Source organism: Schistocerca piceifrons, chromosome 2 (genome assembly GCF_021461385.2).
Source record: "Schistocerca piceifrons isolate TAMUIC-IGC-003096 chromosome 2, iqSchPice1.1, whole genome shotgun sequence".
In the NCBI taxonomy this organism is placed as follows: Eukaryota; Metazoa; Arthropoda; class Insecta; order Orthoptera; family Acrididae; genus Schistocerca; species Schistocerca piceifrons.
In genome coordinates this window covers 402081691-402096994 of record NC_060139.1, presented here as the reverse complement: position 1 = coordinate 402096994, position 15304 = coordinate 402081691, and positions in this window count along the sequence as shown.

The window sequence follows — 15304 nt, the reverse complement described above, 5'->3', positions numbered from 1 at the left end:
AATGAAATTGTCTATAATAAATGACAGCAAACTTACAGTTTCTTTCCACATATATGGTTTATAGTAATTTGTTTCTCAGTAACAATATATAACTAATAATATAAATGGTAAATTATAATTTTTCTGTATGTTTTTACATAGCCTACAAACTGTGGATCTGAGTAAGTTTTAATTTCTTGGTTCAGTCTTTTCATGGTTACACTGGAAATCCTAATGCCTGTAGTTTTCCAAGGTTTGTGTGCTTTTTGTTCTGAAGACTTGGACCTCACTAGCTTCTTATGGAAACACATTTCAAATTGTGACATGAATATAGAAGAAAAGGTATTATATGCATTATCTGCACTTGATTCTGATCTCACATCTGTCCAGCTTTCATTGGTTAGACAGTTAACAAAATGTGTGCAGTTTTCTTTAAAAAAAATCTTTTATAAGTGTGGCAACATGTTTTTTTCACAGGTGTTGGAGGAACGGTAAGCACAAGAGCATTGTGATCAGATAAACCAAGATCAGTGTTATTTCCTCCACTTCACTGGAATCTATGTTTGAGAATATATTATCTATGAGGGTCTATGATGTGTGTGTTATTCGGGTAGGACCTATTACATGGGGTAACATGTTAAAACTCTGTAAAATATTCAGAAATTTATCTTTAACCATATTATTGCACATAAGATTTATGTTAAAATCCCCACAAAGAAGCACAGGAGCTTTGTCATTATACCCAATGTTTAACATAACTTCTAGTTTAAAAAAAAAATGTATCTACATCTCCAAATGGTGACCTGTACACAATCATTATTATCAACTTCCTTTGCTTACCATAGAACTCAATAGCAGCTGCTTCAAAATGCTTTTCTACACTTAACTTTTCAATATCACATCTCCTTTTGAATTTTATCCCTGTTTTTGTATAAATACAGACACCACCACTTCTGGCATTCTAGTCTAAAAGGGTGTATAATGATGCTGTTTAATTCATATTCCCTACACCAATGCTCCGAAAGACACAAGCACTCAGTGTTAAAACTCATCTACAGCAACTTCTAGTTCAAGGTATTTATTTCTCAGAGACTAAATATTTAGATTCATAACTGAAAATGAATTTGATGGGAGCCTAGATTTAGTTACACTTACAGTTGGTTTTATCGAACTGGTCATAGAGAAGTTGGTTGCCTGCACATTTGTTGAAAGTTCTGTACTGCAACTTTTCCTGTTCTGGGGTAGTAAAATCCTGGTTCATTCTTGAGGATTGTTTTGATCTTAATCTCATTTTTCCATTCTTTGGTGTGTCGGTTGTCACTATAGTCTGCACTGATCTTGTTTTTCCATTATTCTTGCAACTACTTGGAATAGTGGAGTGTTTCCATGAATTATTGATCTTGCTTTCAGACTTCTGTGTGCTTGTTCCAGCAGGAGTGAGCTGTACTGCATTTGTTATTACATTGGTTCTTGAAGCTGTTGGAGTACATAATTTGTTTTGGACTAGTCATTTAGGCACAGCTTCCATAGTCAGAGAAGGTGCCCTGGTTGTTACCTTCGTATCTATATAAATACTGTGTTGGGTCTTCTGCTTCCATTTGTAATATAATAGGATCATCATCTTTCTTGTCAATAAATTTCCAGATGAGCTCTTTTATTTGTATACAGACATATTGCTTTCCTGTATTATTCAAATGCATACCATGTCTGGTATAATGCACTCTTTCTAAGCCATCAAGTTTAAAAAAAAATGTATTTGGGAAGGCTTTGGTAATCTTTTCCAGTTTTCTGTTCGTGACTTCAATTTCCTTGTTTACACATGAACTTGGAACTAGATCTTTTCTGAGTGGTATGCTTGATAACACTACATTTGGATTTTTAAAATTATTCAGGGCCCTTCTAGCAAATCTGATGTCTTCTCTGGTGTTGTTTTGGTAGATATCATTTGCACCACCAAATATTAAATCAATGTCCTTTTTAGTTAGTGGGCCTGCTAGTGTTTTGCAGTCCTGTGTGACTTCATTCATTGGAGCACCTGGCTTAACTATGCCTGTTGCATTAGCTTGTAGTTCTTTCAAAATTTCTGCTATTTTTCGTCCATGACTGTCAGCAAGAATAAGTATTTCTCCTTGAAATCCAATGTGTCTAGTTGTATTGTATTTGTGTTCTGGTCTGTCACTTTTTTTTATAATGTTCACCTTTATTTGCACTGTTGCTTATATCAACACATTCCATAACACACACACTTGAGTCTTTTGCTGTCGTATTTAGGCTTCTGAACCCTTCATTCTGCATTTCTTTTTCACTGTTTACAGTTTTTGTTGGTTTTGTTTTGGATGACCCATGGAATTTCAGGTGACTAAGCAGTTCAGTATTTTCCTTTCAAAGTTTTATTATATCCCTCTTTAAAGAATGAATTTCTGATTGAATATTTATGATACATTCTTTTAGATGTTCAATATCAGCTACACATTTAGTACATAGCATATTTTTACCTCAAATAGCTGTATTTTCGTTCTGAGAAACATCCCACACTTCCTGCACAGGAACTATTTTCTTTCGCTTCTTAAGTCATACTACTACACACAATAAATTTCGAATCACAACGGACACAGAATCTTTCGCATATTACACTTTTTTCACACTTTACGTTTATATTTTCAGGCTAACACACTCGCGATTTCCTACTGACCGCCACTAATACGAACTGACTGTATATCGTCAAACTTGTGTTGCTGACCAGACACTTCCTTCACAACTAACCATATGGTTTTAATTTTATCCTGTGAATTAGCTATTCTACTTGCATACCACATACTCTTTGCCTCCCTAATAACATTTTCAAGCACCTAACAGTACTGATTGTAATGGGCTACTGTAGCTTGATTGCGACTACTTCTTACTTTTTGATATAATTCCCACTTTGTTCTACATGATATCCTTATCCCACTAGTCAGCCATCCAGGCTGCCTTTTACTGCTAGTACCCTGTTTAGAGCGTTCTACTGGAAAGCAACTCTCAAAGATCATCACTCTTGTTCCTTGACGAGGTTTAAAAAACTCTCTATTGTCACTGGATTAACTTTCCTACACAGTTTGTAATTATATGTGACATTTGTTTGGGTACAAAAGCCTTTTAGTTTTAAAATGTGTGCATAATGGTCTGAAAGGCCATTCACCCTTTTACTAACAGAATGCCCATCTAGTTATGAAGAATGAATAAAATTTTTTGTCTATGTCTGTGCTACTGTTCCACTGCATCCTAGTTGAAAAAAACTCCAACCCCATGTTAAGGTGTCTAACAACCACATTAAGATGACACTGATAATGCTGCTGAAACAGTTGCATGAAATCCACATTAGTGCCACCAGTTTGAGTAGCTACCTTTACCAGGTCACCACCTAAATCATTTTCCCCGTCCCTATCAAGACTATTCTTTGCTCCACCCACTATCACTGCCTGATTCTCTTTTGTAAAATTCCTACATAACTTCCCTATGCTGTCAGTCACCTGAGCCAACCCTGCACTAGGCTTCACTATGCTGGTGACCTGGTACTCACTCCCCAATGCTTCTTGCAACTGCTGGGCTACGCCTCTACCACGCGAAATATCTAGCAACAGAACCTTCTTCTTTCTGTTAGACTTTGCAACTGACCTAGGCCTCCTAACAGCTAAGGACTGCTGCATGTTACCTACACCTACAGCTACAACAGGCTCCTCTCCACTCTGACAGTTGGTCAAATCTATTGTATAAAGGCAAAGTACAACTGTCTGAATACCTCCTCCTCCTAGCTGCCTTCTTGCCAACTGGCAGTTCCCATTCCCCAGCACACATCACCCTCCTCAACTTAGCTCTATTTAAGAGCTTTATTTTCTCGTTTTTGTGACAGTAAAGTGTTGTCAGGCCCTCTGTTGCACAGTTTTCATTTCTGCTGAAAAGCCAGCTTCACAGCTCATAAGGTGTCACTCTCCACTGGAAACATGTCAGGAGGTTATCAAGTTGCATATCCAGGTTTCTGACTGTGCTCTTACAGTCAATTCTTAAGTTAGTAATTCTTGAATGGGTAGGATGTGTGCATGCTGTGTGCAGACACAGGAGGAGCTGGCCACAGTTTGCAAACAGATGAATGTGGTTTTGGCTATGATCAGTCATCTTCAGATGTTTGTCTCAGGGTGTAGTGGTGGCAGAGACCCTGGCACGTTACATGAGATACCTCAAGTGTCACTTGTTTCACCCACAGGCTCTGCTGTTGAGGCACCTTCCACTGATACACTGGATACGCCCTCACAGGGGGATAAGTGGCAGGTGGTAACACATTTATGTCACTTGCAGAATAGGGTCAATTTGGAGGCTGGCCATCTCGCCTCACACATTCACCCTGCGAGTGGACAGGTAACCACTGCTTCAGCAGGGTCCGAGTAGGCACACAGGGGGAGGGGTGTACTAGTCATCAGGAGTGTCAGTTTTAGGCATGTTATGGAGCCCCTTGGGCAGATAGTGTTCAAGACTGGAAAGAAAGCCATTGTGCTCTCGGTATGATTGCTAGGGGGGCTGATCTGAGATGAGGTGGAGGCCTTGCCTGCGGTTATCAAGCGTGCAGGCTGCAAGTTGTGGCTCACATCAGCACCAATGATGCCTGTCACATGGATTTTGATTCCGAGGCCATCCTCATTCATACAGGCGGCTGGCAGAGGTGGTGAAGGCTGCTGACCTTGCATGTGGGTGCAAGCAGAACTCACAATTTGCAAAATTTCTCCCTGAGCTGATCAAGGGCCCTTGCTTTGGAGCCATGTAGAGGGTCTCAGCCAAAAGCTTGTTTGACTCTGTAATGGCCTTGGCTGCAGATTTCTAGACCTGCATTATCAGCTGGGGACCTGTAGGATTCCTCTTGATAGGTCAGGTGTGCAAAGGAAGCATCTACTTGGTAGCAGAGTACTTGTGGAGTGTACACAGGGTCTTTTTTGGGTTGGCGGTAGGTTAAAGTTCTCTGACGAAAACTTTCCAGACTTGCAAATAGTAAAATCAGACCACATTCAGAGTCAAGGCAATTCAACAGTCAAAATTTTTTCCGTAAATTATCAAAGTATTTGTAACAAAGTTCCCTAATTCACAGATCTCCAGGAAACTTCCTGCACTAAAATTATTCTCAGGAATGAGAGCTGGCTGAAACCAGGAGTAGGAAGGTCTGAGATATTTACTGCTTCATGGATCATATATTGAAAAAAACCGATTAAATGCCAAAAGAGAGGGGGGGGGGGGGGTGTTCAATGAAGTTGACAAATATGTTACATTTACCGAGGTCAAATCTGACTGTGTGACAGTGAAGTTATATAAAAGGTCTGGGTCAAATCAAGTTAATTGTTGGATGTTTTTAATGGCCACCTATTCTTTTGTGATTGTTTTAGAGTCACTGACACGAAGTCTACCCAGATAGTGTAATATAAGTTGGAGGCGACTTTAAACTACCAAGTATAGGCGGGGACATTTATGGATTCATTGTAGAGGATATGGACAGACAGCCTTGCGAAGTTCTTTAGAATACTGGACTGTTATGCAGATATAGGTGAGTGATTTCACCAACTTGAGATGGTAGGATATAAGGTAAATTTGCTTTGAGGGCCTGGGGCTCAGGGTGCACTGTGGTCGCCTCAGCCAAAATGCCGCCGGTATGCAAGACGCAGCAATTGGTACAGCAAGCCAGGTAACAAAGGTAAGCAGTGTCACCAGAAATGGGTAAACTCCAAAGATGGGAATTTCAGCAATGGTCACCTCATTTAGCAGAATGCAGAATGACCAGGTATGGTGGGTTTTGAGATAAAATGAAAGATGACTTGTTACAGCTCTTTCAGAATCTGTGATAATTAAATAAAATCTGAATACATTTGTGATCTCCGAAAAATGAAGCGTATCCAATGCCACAACAATGTTTTCAAGATGTTCAGAACTACAGAAGTTAATAATTCATAGTGAATAATCACTTTAACAAAGAACCTATGAATTAACAACTTCTAGCACACTTCATGCGATTTCAACAAATGATATCTCAGATGATGGTACTGCACAATAGCTATCATCCCACAAAGCCAGTCATCAGTATCTATTTTATTTATTGACTGAAGTCTGTTATATCTTTTTTATTATGAAAATGTTTGGCAGATCATCGTATTCTCCATAGTTACACAGCAAATGAATACAATATGAATACCTCACATATTATCATACTTATGTAGTCATTTAGTGAACAGTTTACTACTCTGCCAGTAACTTTATTTAAGTGTTGCTGTGCTAATTTCAAAGTGGTCAGTCACATGTGTCAGCTGACACTGCAACTGAAAGGAGATCCAAAAGACGCTTCTGTTAAGAAAGAGTAAACAATTGCTTAAACAATATTTAATGACAATCAGTTGTCATTTATCAACAGCACACTTGCACTAAAATGCTGCCTTATTCATTTATGAACCAACTATTACTTACATTTATTGTAAATGATCTAAGTGTAACCAAATGTTTATGACATTTCTTTATTTAAAGATTGTTGTAATATATTAGTTTAGTCCAGGAAGTGGTCGAGTTGAAACAAATCATATCCACAGAATGTGAAAGCAATGTAGATTTGGTGGGGACAGTCTTCAGCCAATGGTAAAGCAGTCAGTAGCGGAACACTACAGGAGTCAAGTGGAGATTGGGACTTTTTTGAGTGAAGGGCTCAAGGGAGTGATTCTGGACATTTTTAAATTTGTGCTGGAAGAAAACAGACCTGCCTGTGGTAACATACTTGATTTGGTCATATACGTATTATATTCTGGGCAGTGAACAGCCACTATGAGACTCTAACTTTTGAGGATACTTTCTGGTTAGATCTTGAAGGGGACACTTGGATGTTTATTCTGGAAGAAGGCAGACTTCCCTGTGGTATTGTGTGGTTTTTTATGGGGTGAATGGGCACTGAATGGCTGCCACCATACTTTAACTTCTGAATGGACTTTATATTTGGAAAGGTTTAAATGTGCTCCAGCGTAGGACTCTTAACATTTCCACTTGTGTTATCAAACTGAGGACAGACAGAGTATGAGTTACTGTTCTTTGTATCATATGTGTCAATTTGTAAATCATGTTGAACTGTGAATTGTTTTGATCTGATAAATATTTTGTGTATTGTGATCATGTAATGAACTTAGTTTCTGTGTATCTTTCATAACAATTCAGTTTGGGTATTTTGTCACTATTCTCATAAGGCTCTTAATGTAACTTCACTGTGTTTGATAAGGATATTTCACCTCTGTATTTAAACTGAATATCATAGGACCTCTGCTCATATGGGGTGCTGTTTAGAAGAGCAACCACTCAGCAGAAATTGTTAGATGCTGCCCCAACATGTTTGCCAAAAATTATTGTGAGTCACTAGTTCGATAATTCACATGCAATGCAAATATTTTAGACCTTGTAGCTACAAAGAGACCTGACCTAATCAACAGCATCAGTATAGAGACAGGTGTTAGTGAACATGATGGCATCGTAGAAAACTTTTATTACCATCCAACTTAGAAAATGAATTGACACCACTTAGTTCCAGTACAATGGATGTACAGTAAGTTTTAACAGACTGCAACTCATACTATGGAGAAGTATTTGCTGAGTATGCAGATGATGGGGGGGAAAAGAACCACTATCATTTAACAACGAAATTTGAAAAACACTGAGGAAGCAAAGATCGTTGCACTCTCGGTTCAGAAGAGAATGCGCAAATGATGACAGGCAAAAGTTAACAGAAATTCATGCATCTGTAAAACTATCAATGCACGAAGCTTACAAATGACTCTGAGCACTATGGAACTTAACATCTATGGTCATCAGTCTGAAGCTTACAACAGCTCACCATTGCCATACCTTAGTAATAGATCTTGCCGAGAACCCGAGAAAATTCTCATCCTACGTAAAATCTTGAATTGCATTTAAGGCTTCAATCCAGTCACTTGTTGACCAATCTGGTGTGATAGTAGAAGATGGCAAATTTAAAGCCGAATTTTTAAATTTCACATTTATGAAATTGTTCATGCAGGGGAATCATACAAACATACCGTTGTTCGATCATCACACAGGCCCCCTTACGTTAAATCCCAATTTTGTTTTACAAAGAGTAATCTACGGCATTGCCCCCTTACTTGGCTTGCATTTATCGTGAATCTCTCGCCCAGGGCAAAGTCCAAAGCTACTGAAAAAAGTAATGTTATACCTGTACATAAGATTGGTAAAAGAACAGACCCACAAAATTACAGATCAATATATTTAACACCAGTTTGCTGCAGAATCCTTGAACTTATTCTCATTTTGAACACAATATATTTCCTTGAGAGAGAAAAGCTTTTGTTTGGGAATCAGCCCAGTTGTAGAAAGCATTGCCCATGGGAAACTCAGCTTGCCCTTTTCTCATGTGAAATACTGCGAGCTATGTATGAAGGGCAACAGGCAGGTTCCATATTTCTAGATTTCTGTAAAGTATTTGACATGGAGCCACACTGCCAACTGTTAATGAATACTGAAGCACACGGCATAGGTTCCAAGGTTGTAGTTCTTCAAGAATTTCGGGGTAAATTCTAGAAACATTTGGCTCTCCACCATCTCGAACACCCGATATTTTAATGACGAGGGTGAGAGAGCCTTTTTACTGCGCCACACATATCTGTGTGTGCAGGAGTGACAGCTGTCACGAGAAGCCAGGTGCCACATCAGACTAGTGGCCCCAACATGTGGTTACCAACAGCGCCTTGGAATTTACATCAAAAAGTCAAAGAGTGTTTGTATAATGTTCCATGGTTTGAAGTGTCATGAGGATTGTTATAGAGACAGATAAAGTGTGTATTGTATAGAGACTCTTACTTCATGTCTTGGCTCTGTATAAGGCAGAACTTATGTAATTGTATGAGTGTTTAGTCGATTCTGACATTTATCTTGGAACCAGCTGGCTTGCTGGAGTTTGAACAGAATAATTGTTACTTTGGGATGAGAGTTGAAAATATATTATTGTTGAACTCACAAGGTTCTATGAGTACATGATTTATTTCAAGAATAGAGAGTTGGTTAATGTTATTCCCTTTAACCTGATACAGTCTTCGGAGAAGAATTAAATGGTGGAAACGACTGAGCAGATGAGCCAAAGAAGAGGATCGGCTGCACGCACAATGTATGAGTCAACTGGAAGAGAACTATGAGTTGTGTAACCCAAAACAGCACTGTCTCTTGTTGTCCAAGAAAGTGTTCGAAGGTATGTGAATGGCTGAAAGACTTCTTAAGTAACAGAACCCAGCACGTTGTAGTCAGAGGCGAGTGTTAATTAGAGACAAGGGTATTGTCAGGAGTGCCTCAAGGAAGCGTGATAGGACCACTGTTATCTTCTATATACATAAATGTCCTGGCAGGTTAGGAAAGCAGAAATCTGGGTCTGTTTGTTGATGATGCTGTCTGGAAGGTCTGTAGGAGGATATTAGATGACTTGGACAAAGTTTCTATTTCATGTGATGAATGGCAGCTAGCTCTAAATGTAGAACCTATTATGTCTGAATTCTGTATTAATGGTGTGCTGCTTGACACAGTTGCATTGATTAAATATCCAGGGTACTGTTGAAAGCAATATGAAATGGAATGAGCAAGTAAGTACTGTAGTTGAGAAGATGAATGGTCGACTTCGGTTCCTACGGAGAATTTTAGAGGTGTGTGGTTCATCTGCAAAGGAGACTGAATATAGGACACCAGTGGATCCATTGTTGAGTACTGTTAAAGTGGTTAGGATCCACACCAGGCAGATTAAAGGGAGACATTGAAGGAGTTCAGAGGCAGATAACCATATTTGTTGTCAGAAAGTTTGAACAACATTCAAGTATTATGGAGATGCTTTGGGAACTCAAACAGGAATCACCCAAGTGATGTGGACTTTCTTTTTGAGGAGCACTATTGAGAAAATTTAGAGAACCAGCATTTGAGGCTGACTGCAGAGCGATTCCACTGCCATTAACGTACATTTTGTGCAAAGACCAAGAAGATAAGATTAGAGAAATTAGGGCGCATATGGAGGTATAAGGACAATCATTTTTCCCTCGCTGTACCTGCGACTGGAACAGAAAAGGAAATGACTCGTAGTCGTACAGGGTAACCTCTGCCACCCACCATACATTGGGTTGCAGAGTATATAATTATGCAGATGTAGATCAGACACTAGAAAAGGTGACACTAGAAAGACTGAACCTGTTCTGGCACACAATTTTAATCTTGTAGGAAGTTTCATATCAGCATGCTCTCCACTGCAGAGTGACACATTTTGGAAACAATCAACCAGGCTGTGACTAAGCCATGGTTTCTCCCAATATCATTTCTTTGAGGAGTGCTAGTTTCACAAGACATGTAGGAGAACTTTTGTGAAGTTTGAAAGGTAGGAAATGAGGTACTAGTGGGAGTAAAGATGTGAGGGCAGGTCATCAGTAGTGCTTGGATGGAGGTCTGAACAGCACATGACCATGACATGCAAAGTTCCCTTGTTTGCGTTCCAAATGGAATCCCAGGAGGGAAGGTGATTTTCTTTTTGAGAAACACTATTGACAAAATTTAGAAAACCAACATTTGAAGCTGACTGCAGAAACGATTCTAATGGTGCCAACATTTATTTCACATAAGGACCACAAGGATAAGATACTAGAAAACAGAGCTGATTCAGAGGCATATAGACAATAGTTTTTTCCTCAGTCTGCAAGTGGAACAGGAAAGGAAATAACCAGTAGTGGCACAGGATACCCTCCACAGAGTATGTATGTAGATGTAGATGGCAGAGCGATGGGGGGGAAGGAGCAGATGGCCAGTGTGGGGAAGGAGGTGACGGACCAAGAGTGGGTAAAGAGGAGATATGTGCAATTTATGTGTTGAACACACACATGGATAAAGCCATGGCAAAAAGGCTAGCTTAGACATAGATTTAGATGACAGAGCGATGGGGGAAGGAGCAGATGGTCAGGGTGGGAGGGAGGAGGTGGTAGAGTAAGAGTGGGGAAGGAGGCGGCATGTGCAACATATGTTTTGAATAGATATGTGAGTGAAGCCATGGGAAAAAGTCTAGTAGCATGTATGTGTCTATGCCCAGGATATCCTCCCAAACCCCTGGATCGATTTCAACCAAATATGGCATACAAACAGTGAACTTTTCGGATATCAGCACTACAGCATTTATAATGTCCAAGCTCCAATAGGATCAGAGATGTGGACAAAGAAGGTTTTTTGTAGCCCCTGCTGTAAATGTTGCCCTGAGCAACAGATGTGTAGAGTGGTAATAGTATGACCTGTTTTGCATGGCAGCCTATATGTCGGGGAGAAGAAATAGTTTTTCAGCCACTGACATGCAGGCTGGCCTGCATGACAGGCATGTTGTGTTGGAATAGTATCCAGGTACTTTATCACTCTGTTTTGCAAGGACACACATGTGAATTGGCACAGATGGGAGAAGTTTGAGATGGATAGAGGACAGGATGGAATGACAGAGCAAGGGTGTAGGAAAGGATGCATATGGAGAAAGAGGGCAGGAGAGGTATATAGAAAAAGAGTGTAGTATGAGGGGATGGACAAATAGAAGGGAGAAGTAGGTGGGGGGCAGAAATAAGGGAGGAGGTGAACAGCGAGAGGGGGAGGAGGAAGAGGTAGATAGGGATAGGAGGCAGGAGATGAATAGAGAGGAGAGGAGAGTAAGATGAGATGGATAGGGCGAGTGGACACAACAACATAGAATGAGAGTTGTGTGCAGGAGGAGATGGACAGACAGTGATGGGAAGGTGAAGGACACAGATGGATGGGGGAGGATATGGACAATCAAAGAGGGGCGGAGGAGAACATGGACAGAGAGAGGGGAGGAGGATATGGACAGAGAGAGGGGGCAGATAGAGGTAAGAAGATGAGGTGGACAGAGAGATGGGAGGACAAACAGGTGGCCACAGATATGATTAAAAATGCCTGTATTGATTTTAACTGAATTTGGCACAACACATAGCAAACTTCATGAGTGTCACCAATGTGTGGTTTACATCTCTTATAGGAGCAGATGTGCAGGCTGCCCCACATGAAAAGAGTGTTGTGTGGGAGTAATATCACCTGTTTTGCAAGGCACCTAAATGTCAGGGGCAAGATATTGTTTTCCAGCCCCTGATGTGCAGGCTGTGCCGCATAGCTTGCATGTTGTGTTGGAGTAGTATCAGCCTGCTCTATTGACCTGCTTTGCGTGACAGCCTGTATGTCAGATGCAAAAAGTGGTTTTCAGTCACCTGATGTGTAGCCTGCTCAGCACAACAAGCATGTTGTCGGACATTGGCCTGCTTTATCAACCGGTTTTGCAGGCACGGGTGGAGCCAGATTGCGATGGACAGAGGACTTTATGCACAAGGAGAGGAGGTAGGAGGGAATGGACAGGGAGAGAGGGAGTGGGTGTTGTGCTCAGTGAGTGGAGGAAGGAGGGGAGGTACAGAGAGGAGGAAAAGGATAGCAACAGGAGGAGGAGGAGGAGGAGGAGGAGGAGGAGGAGGAGGAGGTGGATAAGGAGACAGGGGGGAGGAAATGCATAGGGAAAGGTGTGCACTAGAAGATGGATAGGGATAGGGGGCAAGAGGGGATGGAAACAAAGAGGAGCCCAGGAGGAGAAACAAAGAGACATGGGGTGAGAAGGAGATGGGAAACAGGGAAGGGAGGACAAGATGAATAGAGGTGGAGGGGAAATAGAGAGTGGGGCACAGGAGCATACGGACTAGAAGAGAGGGGGAGGAGGAGATTGGCAGAGAGAGGGGAGGAGGGGGGATGGAGGAGGCAGGCGGAAGGTCCAGAGCAGAGGGATAGTGAGCAAGTGGCAAAGGAAGAGGGGGGAGTGGGAGGTGGACAGAGTGTGGGAGAGGAAGATATGGACAGAGGAAGGGGGGTGGAGACATGGTCAAAAAGAGAGGGTGGAGAAGATGGCCAGAGCTGGGTAAGGAGGAGATCGACAGAGAGAGAGAGAGAGAGAGAGAGAGAGAGAGAGAGAGAGAGAGGGGGGGGGGAGGGAGGGAGGGAGGGAGGGAGGGAGAGAGAGAGAGAGAGAGAGGGGAGGAGGACATAGAGAGAGAGTTTGGAGGAGGATGAAGTGGACACAGAGATGGGGACGAACAGGTGGACCCAGAAAAGGGGAGAGGAGATGTGTGCATTATATGTGTGACACACATACACTAGGAAAGCCACAGGAAAAAGGCCAGTACATATAAAAAATAGGATGTATCTACATCTATATCCGTATTTTGCAAACCACCATGAAGTGCATGGCAGAGGGCATGTCCATTATACTGGTTATTAGGGTTTCTAACAATTCCATACAAGTATGGGGCGCAGAAAGAATGATTGTTTGAATGCCACTGATGCGCTCTGCGGAACTCATGGACTTTGAATGTGGTCAGATGATTGGGTGTCACTTGTGTCATACATCTGTATGCAAGATTTCCACACTCCTAACAATCCCTAGGTCCACTGTTTCCGATGTGTTAGTAAAGTGGAAACGTGAAGAGACACGTACAGCACAAAAGCGTACAGGTCGACCTCGTCTGTTGACTGACAGAGACTTCCGACAGTTGAAGAGGATCGTAATGTGTAATAGGAAGACATCTATCCAGATCATCCCACAGCAATTCCAAACTGCATCAGGATCCACTGCAAGTACTATGACTGACAGGCGGGAGGTGAGAAAATATGGATTTCATGTTCGAGCAGCTGTTCATAAGCCACACATCATGCCGGTAAATGTCAAATGACACTTTGCTTGGTGTAAAGAGTGTAAACATTGGTCAATTGAACAGTGGAAAAACGTTGTGTGGAGTGATGAATCATGGTACACAATGTGGTGATCCAATGACACAGTGAGCTTCATCTGCCAGCGTGTGTAGTGCCGACAGTAAAATTAGGAGGCGGTGGTGTTATGGTGTAGTCGTGTTCTTCATGGATGGGGATTGCATCCCTTGTTGTTTTGCATGGCACTATCACAGCATAGGCCTACATTGATGTTTTAAGCACCTGCTTCAGGGCATATACGCGGAAAAGGAAAAGAAATTCCTGGATTTTTCCCAGATATCCTGGTTAAAAATACACTTTCTCCTGGGTGAAAACACACTTTCTCCATGTAAGTGACAGTATATTTTCCCTGCAAAACTTATCAATCCTTTGAATGGTTATGGTTCTAGACACGGGCGTTGAATTTCCCGGCACTTTAGAAAACGAAACTCAGGGACAAAGACACGCTTTGGAAATATCTTTGATGTGCAGCAACATTTACGCTGCGTATTTTCGTATTACGAAAATATACATTGTAATTCCACCAAACACCGCATGTTACTTTCCGAATCACTGAAATCGAGATTGCGATGTGCTTTTGTAAGCCAGTCATAGCTCATGTCACGTGATCTCGCCAGCCGATGACAGCGGATATTCAGAGTTAGGACACGTGATGCAGTCAGCCAACCGCAACTCCACCGTTAAGTAGCACGAACACACAAACAGGGAAAGTTAATAGTTTAAATTAATATACATAGTGCTGCTACAAGAAAAGCAAAGCTTTCACATATAACACTGATCTCTAAGATTAATACGCTGCAAGAGAAGCTAAGCTTTCACATATAATGTTGATCTTTTTTGTGCGTGTTACACTTTAAGATTTATCACACAAATATGCCAGTAAAATTTTTAATAATGACATAAATGTCTGATCTTCAGGGTTTAAAATTCTAAATGGCTTGTCATCAAAGAGCTGATTTTTAAATGAGAGTCAAACGCTCTGTGATTTAAGAAATCATGGTACATTCTCCCACATACTTCAACTTATATAAAAGGATATTTACTTTGAAAGTAACGCTTTTCAAACCACCATTCGCAATATTTTCCCGCGACCTGTTAGAAATAGGTTCGTTTCAGCAGTTGCCAGAGTGCGCAGATAACGGTGACAACGCGCTTGCGCAGCTACCATGACGTAGGAAGCCCGTATGTACGTACGTGTAAACCACTGAAAGATCATACATTATGTCATAAAAGAAACAAGACATCAGATGATACTCCAAGAGCATCGGAATTTCATGAACCATACTAAAATGTGCACATTTAAAGTACGTACTTAAAGTGCACATTCGTACGTCCAGATTCCCAATGAAGTAGACCTCGACCTGATATTAAACTTTTCAGTGCAGTTTTCGGGATGTAAATTTTCTTGGAGCACCAGTACTGTATTATATCATGCTTGGTTCTTTATTATGGCATACTGCCATATGTACTAGAAGATGAAAACGTGCACTTG